This window comes from Arctopsyche grandis, chromosome 7, assembly GCF_051622035.1.
Source record: "Arctopsyche grandis isolate Sample6627 chromosome 7, ASM5162203v2, whole genome shotgun sequence".
In the NCBI taxonomy this organism is placed as follows: Eukaryota; Metazoa; Arthropoda; class Insecta; order Trichoptera; family Hydropsychidae; genus Arctopsyche; species Arctopsyche grandis.
Window position 1 is genome coordinate 32,110,237 of NC_135361.1, and position 12,585 is coordinate 32,122,821.

The following is a 12,585-nucleotide window of genomic DNA, read 5'->3' on the forward strand; positions in this document are numbered from 1 at the left end:
TACTTTCAAAATAACATTTGATTATACTTCGACGATATAGTAAGATTTAAATACACAATTTTAAACAGTTTCCGAATATTAAATCTATTCCTAATCTAGACAAATCCATGTATATAGAAACATAGGATAGGGGCCCCCTCCCCAAAATCCTGATTTTCGATTAACATTAATTGAAAATATTATGCATTTTTTGTTTTCAGGGACGTAATTTGGGGGGCACTCGCCCCCCTAAATTAAGGAATAGTGTGAATTTAGAAAATATTATGGATTTAATGATTAATGAGATACTATGGATCTATGAATACTGCGTTTATTTCTTATGTACATATGTTACTTTTGGGTAACTAATAAAATAATCGCTGCTATGTGCTTTGAAAAAAAAAGATTTTATTATTTTGAAGCAAGTATATTTTGGTTTTTAAGTGGTATGCCATTAGTAACATTCTTAGAAATTGTTCATCCCATGGAGCGAATCGTTAGAAAGGTCCCCTTTACTTTATTTTGTCTCAAAAACAGTAAAGGGGATTATAATTATTTTTTCAAAAATAAGATGAATTTTTTCATATTTTATATTTTCCATTTTTATTCCGATATAAAAAAGATTTTTTGAAAATAAATTCAATTTGACCAATCTTTGCCTGCCCCCCCAAGAAAAAGCTGAAATGACGTCCCTGATTGTTTTCTACCGAAAGTAAAAGCCGCTTTTATGCCGCATTCTTTTATGATGCATTATATGACAAGGATTAAAACGAAATATACAATGTAATTTATGGATCTATTTTGCTTTTGCCTAAATTTGTTTATTCCCATTTTTGAAAATTTTATTTATTTTTTGCCCTTGATTTTTAGCGTGATGGAAAGAAAAAAATTTTGTTATATGGGGGGGGGGGGGACAAATTTTTTTAACCCTGGGTGGGGGCCCCCTTTGACTCCTGGCATGCACTGATTTCAGTCCCAGTCCGCCACTGTATATATATATATAATAAAAATCAATGTTTGTCTGTCATGTATGCGTTCCTATACCATTCAACCGATAGCGATAAAACTTACATGAGTTATTGTGTGTATACCCGCGATGGTTTCTATAAAAAAAAAAACGCCTAAAAACAGTAACGGAAATGGAAAAAACGGGAATGAGTGGCATTGCAACGCAATAATTTCAATTGTTTTCAACGTCGCCACCTGCGTTGTTAGGGTAAAATAAACAATTGAATAATTTCAATTGTGTTCGCCGCCTGCGTTTTCCGACAAATTGGGAACGGCAACGGGAACTGCACGCGTTATTCTGGCATTGCAACACATGCTGGGTTCAGCTAGTCTATATATGTATATATATAATATAAAAATGAATGTCTGTCTGTCTGTGTGTCTCGAATAGGCTCCTAAACCACTGAACTGATTACAATGACACTTTCAGGATTTGTTGGACGCGTGTCCGGGAAGATTACTGTGAAAAAAAACGGGAATGAATGTCATTGCAACGCTATAATTTCAAATTTTAATTTACGTGTTCGCTGCCTGCGTTTTTCCGACAAATAGGAACGGGAACAAGAACAGGAACGGGAATGGGAATTGCATACGTTATTGTGGCATTGCAACGCATTGTTCACCTAGTTTTGAATAAATATGCAACTAAAAAAAATGCAAGACTCCAAAAGCATGTTGCTCTTGTTCCTGTTGTATCCTGCTCGCGCAAATTAAGTGAGCATGTACCGTTTACCATGCACCATTTTTTTTTGATCTTTCGACTTAAGATCTTTCGATTTTCGATCTTTGCCTTCCGATATTTGTGTTTTCTGTAATTTAACATTCTGTCTCGTCACGTAGACCCATTTTTACTTTACCATAGTGTTAATTCTCACTGCACTGTGCTGTTTCAAATAAAATTTACCGCAAAATTTTATGGAAATAATCGTAATAAAATTATTTGATTTTTTGATTTGATTTTTAAATGCTTTTTATTATTACGAAATTATGTTCACAATACATCTTATATCTATTTTAATAGCTACTGATCTACTGATCATTTTCTATTTTACAATTTAATTTAATTTGGTTATTAATCACAGTATTATATTATTCTAATGTTAATCTAAAGCATAATAGGAAAGAGAGCTCAAAAACCTATTTACAATCCTTATAAATGTTCATAATACATCTAATACATAATATTAATTAAAGACTCTCTAAAGTCGATGACCTAAAGCAGATTGTGTTTAGGTAATCTGTGTTTATACCTGAAGGGTATAGACATTTTGTTGTAATCACCGAGACTCTTCACAAGTGTGTTAGTATGGTTATTAGTGATTCTGTCATAGAATCTACTGGTTAGTTTGTTAGTAATGTCTGTAACAAACGGAATATTATATATGGCATGCAGTTTTTTCAGGTTAGTATATATGGGTGTATTATAAATTATTTTTAGGGATTTATTTTGTATTACTTGGAGCTTGGAAAGGTTAGTATTCGAAGCGTTATTCCATACAGGTGAAGCATAGGTTAATAATGGTAATATGAGCGCGCGATATAATTTTATTTTATTTAGCGTTGATAAAGAACTATGGCGATTAAATATTGGATATATTGAGGATATACCCCGCATCGCCTTGCATTTCGCTGCCTCAATGTGAGGTGCCCATCTCATTCTTTTATCAAACGTTACTCCTAAATATTTTATTACTGACTGCCATTTCAGACTTTCTCCAGAGGGGATTTTCAGATCTGAACTTGGCTTATGCTTTCTAACACTAAAGAATATGGCGTCTGTTTTGGTTTGATTAATTTGAATTTTCCACTTAGTGAAGTGTTCAGTCATTGCTTTAATTGCAAATTCAAGATTTTTAAGAATAGTGTCTGGTTTTTTGTTACTTGTGAAGCAAGCTGTATCATCTGCATATAGGGCTATGTGACAGTTTTTTGGAATAGGTATGTCATTTATAAATATGGAGAACAAGAGTGGGCCAAGCAAATAAAATTATTTAGAAAGGTTGAGTTAGTTTGTTTAGTTATGATTTTTTTTTATCTCATGTTTTTTTATTTGTCTTTTCTTTATTTAAGTATTTTGAATTGTAAAATTTCATGTACTTTTTTCCTTTTGTCCTTTCTTAATCTTTTTAGCACACTCGTCGCTTTAGAGCAATCTGTTAGACGAGTGTGCTTGATTAATTGATGATGTACCTATATAATAATAATAAAAAAAAATGTATATAAATTTGACATTCGATAACATTAAATAAGAACGTCAGTTTTCATAGAGTGCGGATAGCAACATTAATTTGAGTATATAATACGCTTTTGATATTTATATTATTCTTTTTAGATTAGGTTGGTAGGTGTACGAGTATAATAGAAATAATAGAGTAGTAGTTGGTCGGTGGACAAGACAAGGAAGGTTCTGGAATATTATTGTCGGGCGTTTCTCATTTTCGCGGAGTGAGCAAGCGTTTTTGGTTGTTTTGTTGTTGTTTTTGGTATTTTTTGTTTGAGGCATGCTGTCGGCTCGCAGATTGCAAAAACGGACGCGAGGTCGAAAATAGAGGGAAAAAAGCAGGCAGGCGGTGGAGCCATAAACAGGAATGTGAAAAAATAATGGGGGCGGGACGACAATGCATATCATCCCGAGCCGAGACTCAAAAGAGAAGGCCAATTTCAGCGCACGTTGATATCTGACCCAAAGGATGATTTATCGCGTTCCGCGGAGATAGATTTAGCCGTTTCTGCCGGCATTCCATCTCGCCAGGAAGGTGTAATTTAAAAATTCATTATGGCTTGTTTATGGCGTGCTGCTGCTGCTGCTGCTGCTGCTGCTGCCGCCACCACGCCAACCGACCAACCAAACCCAATGGCACCTATTTTTTACACATATTTCTTTTTTAACACAATCCCAAATATTCAATTCCTACTTCATGCGATCATACTACTGCTAGTGTGCTAGCTAAGTACATATTAATAAACCGTGGTCTAGTGGTGAGTGTTGTATTCTTTCGTGCAGGGTGTCACGGGTTCGACTCCCACTAGAGTCTTCATGTTGGCCAGACCTTGGTTTGTCAAAGTAGATAGTTTCTTATCAGAATTTGCTAATTTTTTTGATTTTCATTGAAACGGTTCCTATAAAATTGGCTTTCCCTCCAATTTTCTATTGAAAACCTATTGAGTTATTGTTATATCTCAGGTTTCTTTACCCAATAAATATCTCAGGTGAATTTTTATTGGGTAAAAGTCGGAATTCTCGACATCCTTCCTGTCATTGGTTGCTCTAGTATTGCCGTGCCCTGAATTAACTCGACTTTTACCTGATGAAATACTCTGAAATATACTGCCTGGTTCGTATATAATTTCGGACAGTTGGGCAGCGTACGGAAATATTCACCAAGATTAACCCCCTACCCTACCCTACCCTTCCATTCCCTCCCATGACAATGTCAAACCCAAAGACAAATGCATTTGTGCAACGACCTTATAAATATAATACTGGGCTAACCACATTTCTTCATCGTTTTATATTAGTACTAGTGGCCTGTGTGGACCAGAAAATGTTATAATAATAGAAGTGCCTATATGAAATAATAAATTGTGTCAATAATATGCGGTACATCTCGCACACTGGTTGAAATTGATAATATATGTGTGCAAAAGTCCAAAACGAAGTAGATTTGTAAATCCCAAAAGTTGTTATATTTCTCAGTATAGAATAAACAAGTGGTTCCTGATAAAGCATAATTTTTATGTCTGCTCAATAAATAAAATACATATCGCTCACAAAAAAAGTTTTTATGACGGCAATATTTGTCACCTGAATTAGTCTCGTTTTAAACGTTAAAGTGAACTGTTTTCAAAGTTCTTAAGTGTATTTTTTGTTTTAAAACTATTCAATATTTTACATAGTTGCAATTTTTTAAAAATAATTTTATATGGGTTACATACTTTAATGTATAATTAATAGATATATAAAAAAATGTGCCAGCCCAAACATATGCGTATATAAAAAGTTTTGGCCCAATACAATACAAAATATCTAAAATTACACTGTTCGACACGAAAAATGGTTCAGAGACGAGATATGACTTTTCTTATAGATCTATGCCCAGTAAACACGAATCTGGTAATAAAAAATGTTGGTTGGCTCGAGATTCAGAGATATATGTGTTTTTTAAATCGTGCGATTTTTCTATATCTTGGTGTTGTTCGGTCGATGTCTCAAAATCTGTCAATTTCCTGTTCAAAATGAATATTGGAATCTATAGTCGGGTATTTTATCTTCCATTTGTAGTACTTTTCAGCTTTCAAATCTCTCTAAGTAGTCATTCAGTTACTGTCACTGTTAATACTGTTTTATATTGAGTTTTTTCTATTAAAACATGTTTATTGAGATAGTGTACTGACCACACTGTTTTTTGTTTTCGTTTAAAAGGGTTAATTGGAAGTATGGTGAACTTTAAATCGGTAAAATTGTGAGCAAAAAGCTCGTACTAGTGTTTACTCGTATTTACACGAATCTGAATTGAATTAATAGGGATAATATATTAAATTTTCTTTATATGAGAATTAAATAAAATTCCACTTAGAAAAATCACATTTCTACTATTCTTGTGGATTAATAACAAAAATTCCTTTATTTTATCGAGTTAAGCCAGTTATCAACAGAATTTTTGTTATTGACAAACATAACTCTCTAACTTTGTATTAAAAATACTACTACTAAATAGTTATTAATATTAAACTAAAGTGATGCAAAAAAAATACTACATACCTGTAGATGAAAACTCCATAGTTTTAAAAAAAAAATACACTTAAGAACGTTGAAAGCAGTGCGTTCACTTTAACGTATAAAACGAGACTAATTCAGGTGACAAATATTACCATCACAAAAACTTTTTTTTGTGAACGATATGTATTTTATTTATTGAGCAGACATACAAATTATGCTTTATCAGGAACCACTTATTTATTCTATACTGAGAAATATAACAACTATTGGGATTTAAACATCTACTTCGTTTTGGACTTTTAGACACATATATTATCAATTTCAACCAGTGTGCGTTGTTGCGTAGTTATGGAGACGTACCGCACAATTATTGACACAATTTATTTATTCGTATAGGCACTTCTATTATTATAACATTTCTCTGGTGCACACAGGCCACTAGTACAAATATAAAATGATGAAGAAATGTGGTCAGCCCAGTATTATATTTATAAGGTCGTTGCACAAATGCATTCGTCTTTGGGTTTGACATTGTCATAGGAGGGAATGGAATGGTAGGGTAGGGTAGGGGGTTAATCTTGGTGTGGTGGCATAGGGCAGATCCCCGACTGGCAAGGAGATATCTTGACTCGACGATCTCCCCCTGAGCCTTCTGTTGGCAGCCGATAACGCACCAGAGGCCATTCAATACGAGAGGGTAGCTATCGAGCCATGCACCCAGCGAGCGCATGCACCATCCCTATCTTTGCCTTAAATAAACATACACCTACCCCCCCGCAAAAGATCACCAAACAAAAAGGAACTGCTACAATTCCAATTCCAAAAGAAAAACAATGACGCAATCTCCTCGGAGGTTTTTCTTTTTCGATTTGCGCAAATACACCAGAGTAATTTTGGAGCTGCGAGATGCCGTCTCCACGCTCCCCTCGCCCTCTCGATCTCCCCTTTTCTATTTCATTTTTATCTTCAGAAGTGCGCGAAAGAATAATTCCGGGGATTCAAGATATCAAGCGACTACGTGAGGGATACGAAATCACTTTTCCCTGGATGGCGGGCGCGCTCTCGAATAATACCTCGAAAGGTACCTAGTACATACTACCTACATACCCACCTATATACGCAAAGCACATCTGAACTACATATATAATTGTACAAATATAGCACACACGCACCAAAAATATAAACACAATAGTTCTGAGAAGCCCTGGAAAACGATCACATATAAAGGGGAACGGTTTGGTATCGAGCGTGTCTCTCTTTGGTCGTTGATTAGAGACACGCGCGTGAATAACGTCCCGGATAATCCCAAACCAACCTCCCTGATAAGGGGGCACGTGCTATGTTAAAAAAAGCTCCAAAACACGCGGTCACTTACTTAAAAACAACCCTGGTGTGACGTTTGCGGGGGGGTTGAAAACCTATACGTGCGAATCGATTAATAAGATGATCGAATTGGACGCGACCAATCATCGAAAAGGATTCACAATTTATCCATTTGAATGTGTACGGTGAGATATAGTCGTTAATTCGCTTTAATTCATATTATTATCGACTTACATATGTTTGTACATTAGACACGTCTTGTAGATGTTAAAATTTGAAGCAACAACGCGACTGATTGAGGAGTTACATATACATACATACACACATACATATATGGATTCAAATTTTAATGCCTTTGAATAAGTCCTTTTAATGTATTCGGATAAAATTAGAGTCGTTCAAATAGCTTTTAAGAGATCCAGGGTTATTGATAATTCATATTATTGTTAACTTACATATTTATCAGGGCTGTGGCGTCCGAGTTATGTAGAATTTCAAGTATTTCAAGCTGAGTCGAAGTCGTAAAAAATCAACCGACTCCGACTCCTTTTTATTATTTTCTTTAATTAATAGTATTACAGTATGCGTCAACTACTGTAATATTATACTATTACAATGTGAGTTTCCAATATTATTGAAGCTAATCCAATAATAAATTTAAATTTAATAAAAATCATGATTTTCAATTACATACATTATAAATAAAATCATCGAATTATAAGTACATATTTTGTTGTTTTGTGGCCAAAACCGATTGTTTCCTCCGTCTCATATTATATTTTAATCTGATATTTACTCTCGTTTTTCGCATTTTTTTTATCTGGGTATGTAATTCATACACATACACTATGAATGTACTTATCTACTTACTTTTTATTTATACCAATTTCGTTACCATTCATTCATTAATTGTTATGTCAATTTTTATTGTTGTTTTAATTCCTTTATTTTTTATAATTTGAAAATCGGTATTATTTTTACTACTAACAATTTTATACAAGAAAAAAAGAAAATTCCATCTTATTAAAATCGTTCAAATTGCAGTCGGAGTCCGAATCGATTGATAAGATCTGTGTGATAAAATTTGACACAATAACAAGATTAATCGATATGTTATTTGGGTCCACATTTCATTGCATTTGAAAATGGTTCGGTGATTATTGGTCACAAAGCGCTCACCCAAAAGTCACTAAAATCTCTATAACGGAACATCTGGCAGCCGAAAAGTCCATCATACAAACTATAACTATCATACTAATGAGAAATCGAGTGCCAAATATTCCGTATTCGTGACTAATAATCCAATTACTTTGAATATATATTTCAAGTGCATTCGGACATGGTCGCTTAAATCACTTCTAGGAGATGCGTGCTCATTGAAGATTCAAAATTGTATCCATTGTCAAAGCAAATAAAGTATCTACTTGTCTGAAAAGGGTGATTTTTTTAAGATGGCTTTCAAACGATGAATGCAGTTTGTATTTTGTAATCGTTTGCTGTCAATATACGACTGCTTTGCAATGTCTGACGTCTCGGCATTAAGCCAGTAACGTTTGAAAGTAACGGAAGTTCACTGTGAAAACGTCAAGCGTTCTGACAGCCAATACTGCCAACTTAATTTTCAGCCGAACGAAAAGTTTGGTCGGGCGTCTTGTGTCATCTCAATGTCGCAAAAGCCAAAAGGGGAACGAAGAGGGTAGGCAAGGGTTGTCCCGTGCCAGGCGCACCCCGTTCGTGCTCGTGTTCGTGTTCGACTCCTGTTCGTGCAAATAATTGCGTCCGACGAATGTGTTCTGACGTACGCGGTCTGCCTTCTGACATTTGCTGGAGAATTAAGGGAGAGAAAAAGGCACGAAATGCGGAACACGGAACAACCCTTGCGATCAAACGGAACTGGGCTGGGGGTAGGGGGAGGAGGAGGAGGCGAAATACCGCTATCTCCGTTCGTCAATCGTTCACGACACACCTATGTATGTTCCTGTTTGGGAAAAAAAACACGTCGATATTCGAAAAAGGCGAACTGTTTGAATACGTCTGATTTATTATGCGATGTTATTGGTTATTGGTGTGCTAGTGAGCATGTAAAATCGAACGAGCGCCGTTCACGTGTCGGTAAAGCAAAGGGCGGCTGCCCAATTTGGCCGTGAAATTGTGGAAAAGCGTGCAAATGTTGATCAGAAGGGCTGCTGGTGACCACATCCTCGCGTGTTTCCGTTTCCAGTTGTTTTCATTCGGCGCCAAACTGGAAATTACCAAAATCGAATTAATTATTACTAGTAGTACCAATATCACCTATTATTTTAGTCAGATATTCAAATGCCACTCCGATTCAACACAAACACTGAAATAATACGTCAAATATGTCCAACTTACATGCAAGAACTTTTCGACTATTTAATACTAATCGAATTGTAAAATAGAACTTTTTTTAGTCTACCATCCTAGGTGGTATATGTAGTATTCTAAATTGGGTGGTTTTAAATGCATATAACATGTATAAATTATTTTTTGTTTGTATGTTTGCTTTTTTAATTTAGGAAAACAAAACTTGGTATCGCATGGTACTCCAACTTAGACCCTAGTTGAATGGCGCTCATACAAAAAATGCACGGTTTTTATTTATTTTTTTAAAACACAAACAGCATTACAACTTCATATTAACCCTAATTACAAAGTACATAACATAACATCAATACCAAAAATATTTCTAAAAATAAAATAAAATCAAAGAAGAAAAGGATTGAATGGTGGTGGATATCCAAATCATATAAATTCAAATCAAGAAAAGGAAGAACAAAATGCATTAATATATTGTTAAGAATATTATTAATAGAAGAGCAAAATCTACATATATAATAAGGAATTATAGTAATAGTTGATAGAGCACGGATTAATGTGAAATAATGAAGGATTATCCGATTACGGAGGGATTTGATTCGAAATTGGAATAGGATCTTGCTTAATAAATAAGGACTTTCAATTATGTAGTTCAAAAGCTTAAACAAAAAACGTAAAACATAAAATATCCTTCTTGATTGCAAGGAAACAAAATGATCGTTGTAAAGAAATCTGCCATTTCAGTAGAGACTATTTTTTTAAAATTTATTCAATCTAAATTATTAATATACATTCGATAGAAAGTTCCAGATGACTTTTTACAAACGAATTGAAATTTGGTATATAATTTGATAGCACTCTACTTACGACCCTTGATGGATTGTGAGAGGGTTAGTAGTCCGAGAACTAAAGGATATTGTGTTTGATATAAACATCGTATGGGCTACAAAAGCGTCTGGGCGACGCCGGGCAAGTATGTTAGTCCGTTATGCAATTCTACAATTCATTGCTGTTATTTGCTTTCAAAATATGCGTGAAAAATATCAATTTCTTGACTGGTATTCGTCCCTTATTAGTCGAAAAAAAAAGTTCACGCCCAAAAATAGCCCACATGGCCACCACTGCCGTAATCAAAGTACGTAACAAGCATTCCTGAGCAATGCCGAGCAAGTTTATTCACCAGTTTTCACTTCAGGCATCTAAATATGTTGGCACGTTAATTATATGGTAGGTAACCAGTATTTTTTTGAAAAATGAAAATTTTTGAAATATTTTAACCGCCCGAGTAAAAGTGTATTTAATTTCTTTTAGTTTATAAAATAAATGTTATAAAATATTTAATTAAAAGACATTGTTGAGGTCAGGTGTACGGTCCAAATGAAAGGGATGACACGCGAAAAAAGCGTCGACAGAAGTGGGGTGAGGGCGACGGCTCAACTTGATGAAGTGTCTTGTCGCCTGTCGCCAGCTGGGTGGGGCGCTGGGAGAGGGGGGGCGCAGTCCCTGGGGATGAGCCGCCGCCCCCGGGGACCCCAAAGTAATTACATGCATCCGCGAATCTCGTATATCGCGTCTCGCGCGCGCACATTATTCACCCAACCGCTTACTCTATCTACCTACTTACTATATCTACTATACCTACTGCTTCCTTGCTTAGGCCTATTTTTAAATTAGCGGCTATTATTACAGCGATTATTTTTTAATTGACATAATTGGGTGACTGACGACTAATTGTATCGTCACATTACATATTATAATTGAAGATATTTATAAATTATATTTATGGAATGTCATCGGTTGAATGTTTTGTAAAAATGTTTTACTACAGTTTTTACACTTCAAATTCGTCATTTTACAAATCAAATTCGTCGTTTTACAAATCGAATTCGTCATTTTCAAATCAAATTCGTCATGTTGCAAATCAAATCAAACACTTGGATGTATTTTTTAAATATTCATTTTATTATAACATACATTATAGAGAATATTATAGAGAAAAAAAGAATATTTAATACAATATGTACATAGGTATAGAGAATATATTATACATTGAGAATGTATTATTTATAATTTATAAAGGTTCATTTGCTGCAGCTGCAGGCAATTTAATTAATTAATTAAAAAAAATTAAAAGGTAATAATTTATTAATTAATAACATTATTAATTTCATACTTTTATTAAGTATGAAATTTATTTATTTATTTAAAGTTTGGACCGTTGTAGCATTACAGGAATTCCTAATGCGCCACAATGGTCAAAAATATAACAGAAAAGACAAGAAACAAAATAATAAATTAGACATAACAAAAACAAAACATATATATACACAAATGTAATAAATAATGTAATTAAGTATTAAATTATATTATTATAATAAATAATATAATTTCATAATTAAGTATGCAATTAATAATGGTATTGTAATTAAAGTACATATAAAGATCTGATTATAAATGAATTCTTGTTTAATTTGATTTGCAACATGACGAATTTGATTTGTAAAATGTGGAATTTGATTTGTAAAATATCGAATTTGATTTGTAAAACGACGAATTTGATTTTTAAAACGACGAATTTGATTTGTAAAATGACGAATTTGAAGTGTAAAAACTGTATACAAAATTGCTACGTAACCATTTGAATGAAACCTTCGAAAGATACTTTATAACTATTGACAGTATAAAACAAGTCAAGTGATCGATGACGTCTTATATATATACATATAAGTGCAATTTCCAATTGTATCCAATTTACAGTAGATATTTAGATGTACAGTTTTTCTACATTTTAATTATTTTTATTTTTCAATAATATAAACTTGCCTTGATTTTAATAATAAATATTTGTGATGTATATATATATATATATATATTTTTATAAAAATGTATGTAGAGCTAGATGCGTAAAATCACGTATCGATCACAAGTATAATATAATGTAATTTTTATGTCAATTTGGATTTGAGACTCGGAGTATACTCTGGTGAACATTATGATGAGATGTAATCGCATCCGAAATGTGCGTAAGGGGCATTTGATTAGTTTTGCGATCTTCTCGCAATGAATAGAACGGGGGCGAACCTCAAATAAATAGACCTGATTTATTCGGAATCCCAAGTGTACGAATGTCGCCCATTATTCAGCCGGGGATAATATTACGGCGAATGTAAAGGAAAAGAATATTACCGTTGACTAATGCGACCCTGGCGAATTTCCCC